Genomic DNA, 8,638 nt, shown 5'->3' on the forward strand with positions numbered 1-8,638 from the left:
GTTTTTGCTTTTTTGGGATAAATATCCAGTAGTGGAATTTATTATTGTCCTATTAGGAGAGGCCCAAGCAAATTTAAGCAAAACAAGTTGGTCATAATAATATTGGGCTAGGGCGCCTGGGTGGCTCAGTCGTTGAGTGTCTGCCTTCGGCTCAGGTCATGGTCCCAGAGTCCTGGGATCGAGTCCCACATTGGGCTCCCTCCTCAGGGGGAAGCCTGCTTCTCCCTCTCCCACTCCCGCTGCTTGTGTTCCTGCTCTCGCTATCTCTGTCTCTGTCAAATAAATAAATAAAATCTTTAAAAAAAATAATATTGGGCTAAAGAGCTGGGAGAATACATGCTAAAGAAAGTATATTCAACTGATTTGGAACTGTGGAAATTGTAGAAAAGAAGGTGGTTGTGGTGGGGGGACTTCCTTTTTACTGTTGCATAACGTTTAATGAGAAGGCATGGAAGTAAAAGGAGAGTTTGGATTTAGTATCAGTTAAAAATTTCTTTACAGTAGCATCTTTTTGGACTAAGGTATGGTCTCCAAGGTGATATAGTAGCATCAGTTAAGGCATTTCAACATCAATTGTGCAATATTTTTTAAAAGACTTATTTATTTTATTTTAGAGAGGAGCACATGCAAGTGGGGGGAGGGGCAGAGGGCGAGGGAGCGAGAGAATCTCAAGCAGATTCCCTGCTAAGCATGGAATCCCAATGTGGGGCTCTATCTCATGATCTCAGATCATGACCTGAGCAGAAATCAAGAGTCGGACCACCCAAGTGCCCCCAACTGTGCAACATTTTTAAAGACTAATCATAGAAAACAATCCTGTACTGGCAAGAAGCTTTTAAAATGTTTCCCAAACATTTTCTTCATTTGGTGTCTCTTATGATCACTTTCATGTTTTTATTGTTTTGTTACAACACATATTTGAAAGGCCAGCTAGGAAAATAAACAGAATTTCACTTGGTAAGCCTTAGGTCTTCAATAAATAAAATGTGGTTCAATGAAGATAGAAAAAAATGTGTCATGAATTCGTTGTGTCAGATGGAGCAAACTGGCATGAAATTTGTTAATAGGCAGCCAACTAGTTTTAGCAATCAAAGCAATGACAAAAAAGAAGGAGCAAAGGGAGAAAATAATAATTTCTTTGATAAAGAATGTTGTTACTCATTGAAATTGGTTTCTTTAAAGGGTAATCCATTTTGCTTCTTACTGCTTCCATAGTTTCTCCACAGAAGGTTATTTGGGGCCTAGAGATTAAGGGTGGGGTGAGGCAAAATAGTGAAATAGCCAGTTTGTACTCAGATGCATCCTGCCCATACCCTTTCTGATTAGAAGGGTGCTCTATAGGACTTCAGAGATCTCATATTCCATCAACCCCATTTCCTTTTGATATATGGAGAAATTTCAATCCAAGATAGGATTTATTGAAAGTCATAGGATGAAATTTCTAGAAGAGGGACTAGAACTAGGTGTTTTAACTCCTAGGCTAGTGCTCTTTCCACTACATCATGGTGTTTCTCGTGTTCCATATTTTCTTTTAGAGTTAGTTTAATGCCCATGTCCTTAGCATTTAGGCTACCCTTCCAAGTGAAACCCAACAACAAACTCAGACCTTTCTCTTACCCATTGGTTTATTTTACATGCACATCCTTAGTTTTTCTTTATCATTGTCAGAGCTTTTCTTTCTTCTAGGGAATAGATAATGAAGCCACATTAATTTGTTCAGGGTAACTTATATGTTAGCTCTCAAGGGTAGACCTATTGTAACAGCACCCTTAACCCAAAAAAGAGACAGTTACGGTAGAACTTTCGATCATCAAATCAGGCTTTAGGGGAGGTATTTTGGGTTAGGATAGTCTTTATTGGTTTCTCCAAATCATACAATGTGCATGAGTACCTACTTGGTCTGAGCAGTGAGTTGCTGTTTGTTAAGATATACTGGTTTCTCCACTTTCAAGGTATTAAAATGGCCTGCTACTAACTGTACTGGCAGTTACTTTGTGTTCATTTACTGTGGCCTCATAAGGCCTGGTCCTTAATCATAAATTGCCTCTTAAAGATAATTTCAATGACTTACTAGTGCATTGGATTTGGATAATACATAAATCAGACCTATTACAGATTTCTGAAAAATAAAACCCTACCAAAAGGACACTTTACAGTTTTATTTTAGTTTTTATTTCTGCTTTTAATCACAAGTTGGCCATGGTTCACTGGAGAGCAGTTTAAATCACCCAGAAAAGGTTTCCAGCCTTTCTACAAAAAGGGCTGTTTTAGGGGTACTTTTTCCTACTACAAATATTTTGAAAAACAGACTTCTTGGCTTCTTTTGCAGTAAATGTCCTTGATCCATTAGATAAAGTTGTTCTTTCTCCCTGCAAAACTAACCTATAAACATTTTGAAATGTAGTAGTCTTGTACTCCCCCTTACATATTAGAATAAACATACTGATTAGTTTTTTGAGCTGTCAAGTCAGCCTGACAAAAGCGGACATGCATATATATGTATCTAAAAGTGACTCGTCTTTATTTTTTTACTCTTATAAAAATTGTAGTTAAGGAACTTCTATCACCCACCCCCAACAAAGAATATGTTTTGGTTTATGATAGAGAAAACTTTTTTAATGACTGTGTCCTAGAATGGGCCTCCCTATAGTCAAACAGTATATGCCAGACTTTTGAAAGACCTTTTTCCTCTTGGTGTGCTATACTTTGAGGAATGAAAGCCAGTAAACCGAAGGCTCTGGTATGGAGAGATGCCAAGGTCATTTACCTGAAAGAAGCAACAGGATATGAGTCAAAAGTGAAATAAAAGTTGCTGTGGATAGTTTTTAGTGAGCTGAGTTCATTTAAAGTCAGAGCCAAAATATTCCAGAGGAATGGCAAAAGCACATGTTTTTCCTCCATCTTAAACCTAAAAGAGAACAAGTGTCTTACATTTAAGATTCATCAAGCATAGTTTACACGATCCTTTTTTGCAAAGTGAAAGTGATGTTAGAAAATGAATACAAGAGGGGAAGAATGGGGGGGGGAATTGGAGGGCGAGACAAACCATAAGAGACGATGGACTCTGAAAAACAAACTGAGGGTTCTAGAGGGGAGGGGGGTGGGAGGATGGGTTAGCCTGGTGGTGGATATTAAAGAAAGCACGTTCTGCATGGAGCACTGGGTGTTATGCACAAACAATGAATCATGGAACACTCCATCAAAAACTAATGATGTAACGTATGGTGATTAACATAACATAATAAAAAAAAAGAAAAGAAAATGAATACAAGATAGAAGTAGCTAAGATCTAGGTAGCAGGTTGAAATCATTTGCATGTACAGCTTTTTTAAATTGAGGTATAATTGTCATATAACATCTTAGTTTTATGTATAAACATGATGATTTGATATCTGTATACATTATAAAATGATCACAACGATAAGTCTAGTTACCATCCATCACCATGCATAGTTATAATTTTTTTCTTGTGATAAAGACTCTTAAGATTTACTCCCTTAACAACTTTCAATACAGTATTATTAACAGTAGTCACCATACTGTATATAGCATCCTTATGATGTATTTATTTTATAAGTGGAAGTTTGTACCTTTTGACCCCCTTTACCTATTTTTCCCATTTCCACTCCCCTCCTTTCTGGAAACCACCAATATGTTCTCTATATCTATGAGCTTATTTTTGTTTTCTTGTGTTGTGTTCTTTAGATTCCACATATGAAGGAGATCATACAACATTTGGCTTTCTCTGTATGACTTATTTCATAGGCATAATGCCCTCAAGGTCTATCCATGTTGTTACAAATGGAAAGATTTCCTTCTTTTTTATGGCTGAATAGTATTTTATATATATCTCACATCTTCTTTACCCATTATCTATTGATGAACACTTAGGTGGTTTTCATATCGTGGCTATTGTAAATAATGCTGCAATGAATGTGAGAGTGCACATATCTATTTGAATTAATGTTCTCACTTTTTTGGGTAAATACCCAGAAGTAAGATTGCTGGATCATATAGAAGTTCCATTTTTAATTTTTTGAGGTAAGTCCATGCTGTTTTCCATGGTGGCTGTACCAGTTCACATTCCTGCCAACAGTGCACAAGGGTTCCCTTTTCTCTATATCCTCTCCAATATTTGTTATTTCTTTTTTTAAAATTTATAATAGCCATTCTAACAGGTATGAAGTAATATCTCATTGTTGTTTTGATTTGCTTTTCCCTGATGAGTAGTGATGTTGAACATCTTTTCATTTGCCTGTTGGCCATCTGTATGTCTTATTTGGAAAAATGTCTATTCATATCTTCTGCTCATTTTTTTAATTGGAATATTTGTTTTTTTGCTATTGAGTTCTATGAATTCATTATATATTTGTATGTACATATATACAGTTTTGACTTCTCTTCTGGAAGATATTAAATTAGATCTTAGAAGGGCTTTTTCAGCAAGTATAATTTAGCCTCAAGCTAAGCCAAAGCCTTTTTTTTTTTTTAATTTTATACAGGACTAGATTATTTTGGATTTGTTTAAACTTATAAAACTGCAAATATTGCTACTTTTGTGCAGACTTACAGTCATATTTCTGCCTTTTTAATTACAGACTCTTAAAAATGTCTAGCACACTTATATAGTCTATGACAGCTGCATTACTCTTACAAGTTTTTCTTTGAAAGCTTTTTTTTGTCAACAAAACTGATATATTGGTACCAAAATTGGTTCTTCATATTCCAAAGATTGAGAAGAGCTACAGTCAAAGCTATGTTAGTTTGTGTGTTTCTTTAACAACTATTTTACACAACTCATGAACATTTGTTCTTTGAATAATTAATGTTGCATTTTAAGGCTATCTTACTGGATTTTATTTTTTAATTGTATAAATAATAGTTACGTTGCAACTTTTAAGACTGATTGCAAAGTTTCAATAGGAATTGAACAGCCAGACAGACATTTAGAACTTTTATGCCTTTGGGCATAAAAATAGCAGGACTGTGTTGAGAGAAATGATAGACTATCAAATTCTGTGGAGATTTTCATTGATGAATAATGTGCAGGAGAACAGAATATCTAGTACCTATTTGAGTGACTCCAGTAAATTGCTATTTTCCAATGGCAAGGAGCAGGAGACCAACATGATGGAGTGTAAGTATTTTATAGCTTCTATGAGCATAAACTTTTGTCCCTGAAAATATAAGGCACACTGATTAAAAGTTATGTTGTCATACACCAGAGTTGGTAATCTTAAAGCTAATTGAACATAATAATAAAAATTTTTTTAAAAATGACAGAAAAAAAACCAATTAGAAACATTTTTCCCTCAAAAGTGTTTATCTTAAGTAAACCATTCAATAATGAAGAAATAGAGTCAGAGGTATGGAACATTTTCCTATAACTGGAGGAAGGCTGAAGGAGTTACTACTTTTTTTTTTTTTTTTTGCTAGTCAGGGGCAATTATTACTGATGTAAATATGTCTGAATCTACCACAACTTTGTGGTCAGAAAGAAAAGTTTCTCCTGAACCTTGGTGACATGATCCAGAAGGCTGGAGGAAGACTTTATGGGTTGGGAATTGATAGGCCTTAAGTCCTCTGCATTCTCTGATAAACAAACATCCCTCCCCACTCATACCCAACTTCCCTACTGCTGTAAAATCAGAACCTGCAAATGGTGAACAACTATCTGGCAAGATGTGCTTCCAAACTGATGAGAGAAGCAGCTGCCTTCTAGAGGAGGACTGAGAAGGGGATTAGCCAGGATTTCTGTTTAGAACAGGCACCTGTTTGAGACCTTCAGAAAATTGATAACTTCCAAATGTTCTTTGTGTTCTTCACAGTAAAGTGTTTCTGAGGCAGAACCAAACCTAGAGCCATACACATACATACTTCTCTCCATTGTGCTTACATCCTCTCCTCAATCCAGGCTGAATTGGCTAAGACTAGTTAAGAGAAATACCTTGCAAACAATGGGAAAACTGGAGTCAAGATCACCACAGTGAAGTAACTCATGATAGAAAGCAGTCATTTAAGTTTCATTAACACTACAGTTCCTGGAAAATCAACAGCTATCAAACTAAAAGCGTTCAGAGGTTTGGTCACATCACAGAGGTAATGCAGTTACCCGAACTTGTATGTGAAATGCTGAGGAATGGCTTTGTGATCAACCAAACTGTTCTTTATTGTGACCTTCATTCCCTCCTCTCTTACTTAATCTCTTCGGATAGCAGCCACATCCTGTCTTCTCCCTTCTACCCTATTTTGGACCCCATTTCAATGACACACTCACAAGCGTTTTCCATTCTTTGACTCCTTCACCTTCCATCTCACACCTTTGGCAATCCCTGCCCAGTCCTGGCTCAGTTCAGTGGTATACTTTGCCTATTGTTGTTCCCAGTCTGCTGGAGCCTTATCCGGGAAAAAGTGCATATCCATACTCATTGGTTCCACTACAAATGTATGCTTTCTAATCTCACTCAGCTGGACCCTTAACTCTCATCCTTAATCCTTTTCTCATCTGTAGTTGGCTCTTCCATTTCCCACTGCAGCTGTTCTAAAACTTCATTCTTCTTCTCAAGCCCCTACATGTGCCCCTTCACTTTGAGCAGATGACCTACATTTCTGTTTCACTAAAAAATGCCACCAGGTAACAATTCTCTCCTACTTACCCATCCAATGACCCTGTAGTTATTCATCCTTTTCTTCCTCCTCTCCTATAGCATTGAACCTCATTTTAACTCTTCTTCTCTTTCCTCACTGTTTACAAATGTGTTCCAGTCTAAAATGTTTTATAGACACCAAAACATATTTCTTATATTTTTCCTCAAGCTATATCTGCCTCATTTCTTTTATAACCAAACCTCTTGAAGGCATAGTTCATATTTGATGTCTCCAATTCTTCACCTTTGATTTACTTCTCAACTTATTTATATTCAGATCTCTTTCCTAGCTTGCTGATGTGAAAATCACCACCATTAGGGGTTCAAATTTTTGGATTTAGTTATTTTGTGTTAATATACTGATCTTCTTGGAAGAGGTATCTAATTCATGATGTTGTAAATTCTCAGGCTCTTCTTGTGTACTGCCAGATCCATGGAGCCATTTGAGGACTGAATACTATGGTGAGCAGAAGATAGGGCAGGGCAATTTTGAGTTCAGAGGGAGAAAAGGGAAATCAAGAGTCCTCATTATTGGGGGAGATGGTCACAGTAGGGGATCATGGGTCACCAAGGGGCAGTGTGAAACCATATAGAACTTGGGGAAACTGTGAAGGGACAGGTAGCACAAAAAGAGAGAAACATAGAAAACAGTATTGTATGGCCAATGAATAAAAACTGAGCCAACTCCAAAGTTCTGGCCCAGGCAGCGTGGTCTTTTAATGGCTTTATTTGCTGTTACTGTCTGTTAATATGGTAAGATTTGAATTTGGAGAAGTCCTTTTGTGCACCTCAGGGTTTTTATTTTTCTTTATAAATGGACCATGATCCCTGTCCATTATTTGACTCTGTGTTGCCTAAAACCATTATCAGAATACCCTTTCTTCTCACATTGCAAAGCATACATATGGCCTTCAAAGCTAATCAGTCCTGACGTCAATTTTATCCCCACCAACAACCCAGAAAGTACTTGCTGATTGCTTTACTTAATTTCAGGGATGTCTGATGAGGGTCTTCATTTGAAAATGATTCTAATTTTTTCCAGTGTAAAGTGATTAAATTGGTCTGGCACAATGTATCTTTGGTTAGTATCTATGTTCCTGATTGCTTATAGTCTTGCTTCAGGTCTTACAGGTTTGGCTTTGTCAATCAGGAGTTAACTATCAGGAGACATCTTGTTTTGTGAGTAATGTCTGAAATAATAAGACCTCAAGCTTGGATTTTTTGTTGAAATACAGTCATTTTTATTATATAAATGTTTTATATTTTCCTTTAAAATATTGATATTTTGGTGGATATAACAATATATTATACATAAGTGCCTTATGCAGTAAAGTTGGATTATGGATGAGACCATGCTATAAGCTGGTTTTTTTTTTTCCAATATTTCTGACTGTAGTTCCTTTATGTGACAGGGGGTCTGGTGGGAAAGCCATTCAAAAACATTATATTGTGAGTTGCCATCTTTAGGTAGAACCACTAAGAAGGAATATGAGAACCTAAATAAAAATAGCCATTGGCTCAAGGTTTGGCCATAAAACTGACAAAATAGATGGGACATATGGTTAGAGATCTGTAGAAAATGGTTTTATACAAGTATTTGGATTAAGTGGTGAGTTAAATGGTACATCAGCAATTACAGCGTAACAGGTTTCTTGATAATTTACTATATGATTTGAGCTATTGTATCCAGTTTATGGATTTTAGTTTTCTAAGCCGAAACATGGGGCAGAAATCATGGGTAAGGAGTTTGTACTTGGAGGATCTCTTTAAGACCTTAGTCAGCTCTGGCATTCTGTGGTTCTAGGATTTAGTTTCAAACATACTTCCAAGAAGAGATCTGGATGGACCTCACACATACTCAGGCCAATCTATATCTGAATTTGTCATCCAGCTCACTCAACATTAGCAATATTTATTGAGAACTCTATGTGTCCTAGGTATATTTACAGCACTTGCTCACTCACATTCTAAAGGAAATGTAAACTGCCCAC

This window comes from Mirounga leonina, unplaced genomic scaffold (assembly GCF_011800145.1).
Source record: "Mirounga leonina isolate KUSES-001 unplaced genomic scaffold, KU_Mleo_1.0 Mir_204, whole genome shotgun sequence".
Taxonomy (NCBI): Eukaryota; Metazoa; Chordata; class Mammalia; order Carnivora; family Phocidae; genus Mirounga; species Mirounga leonina.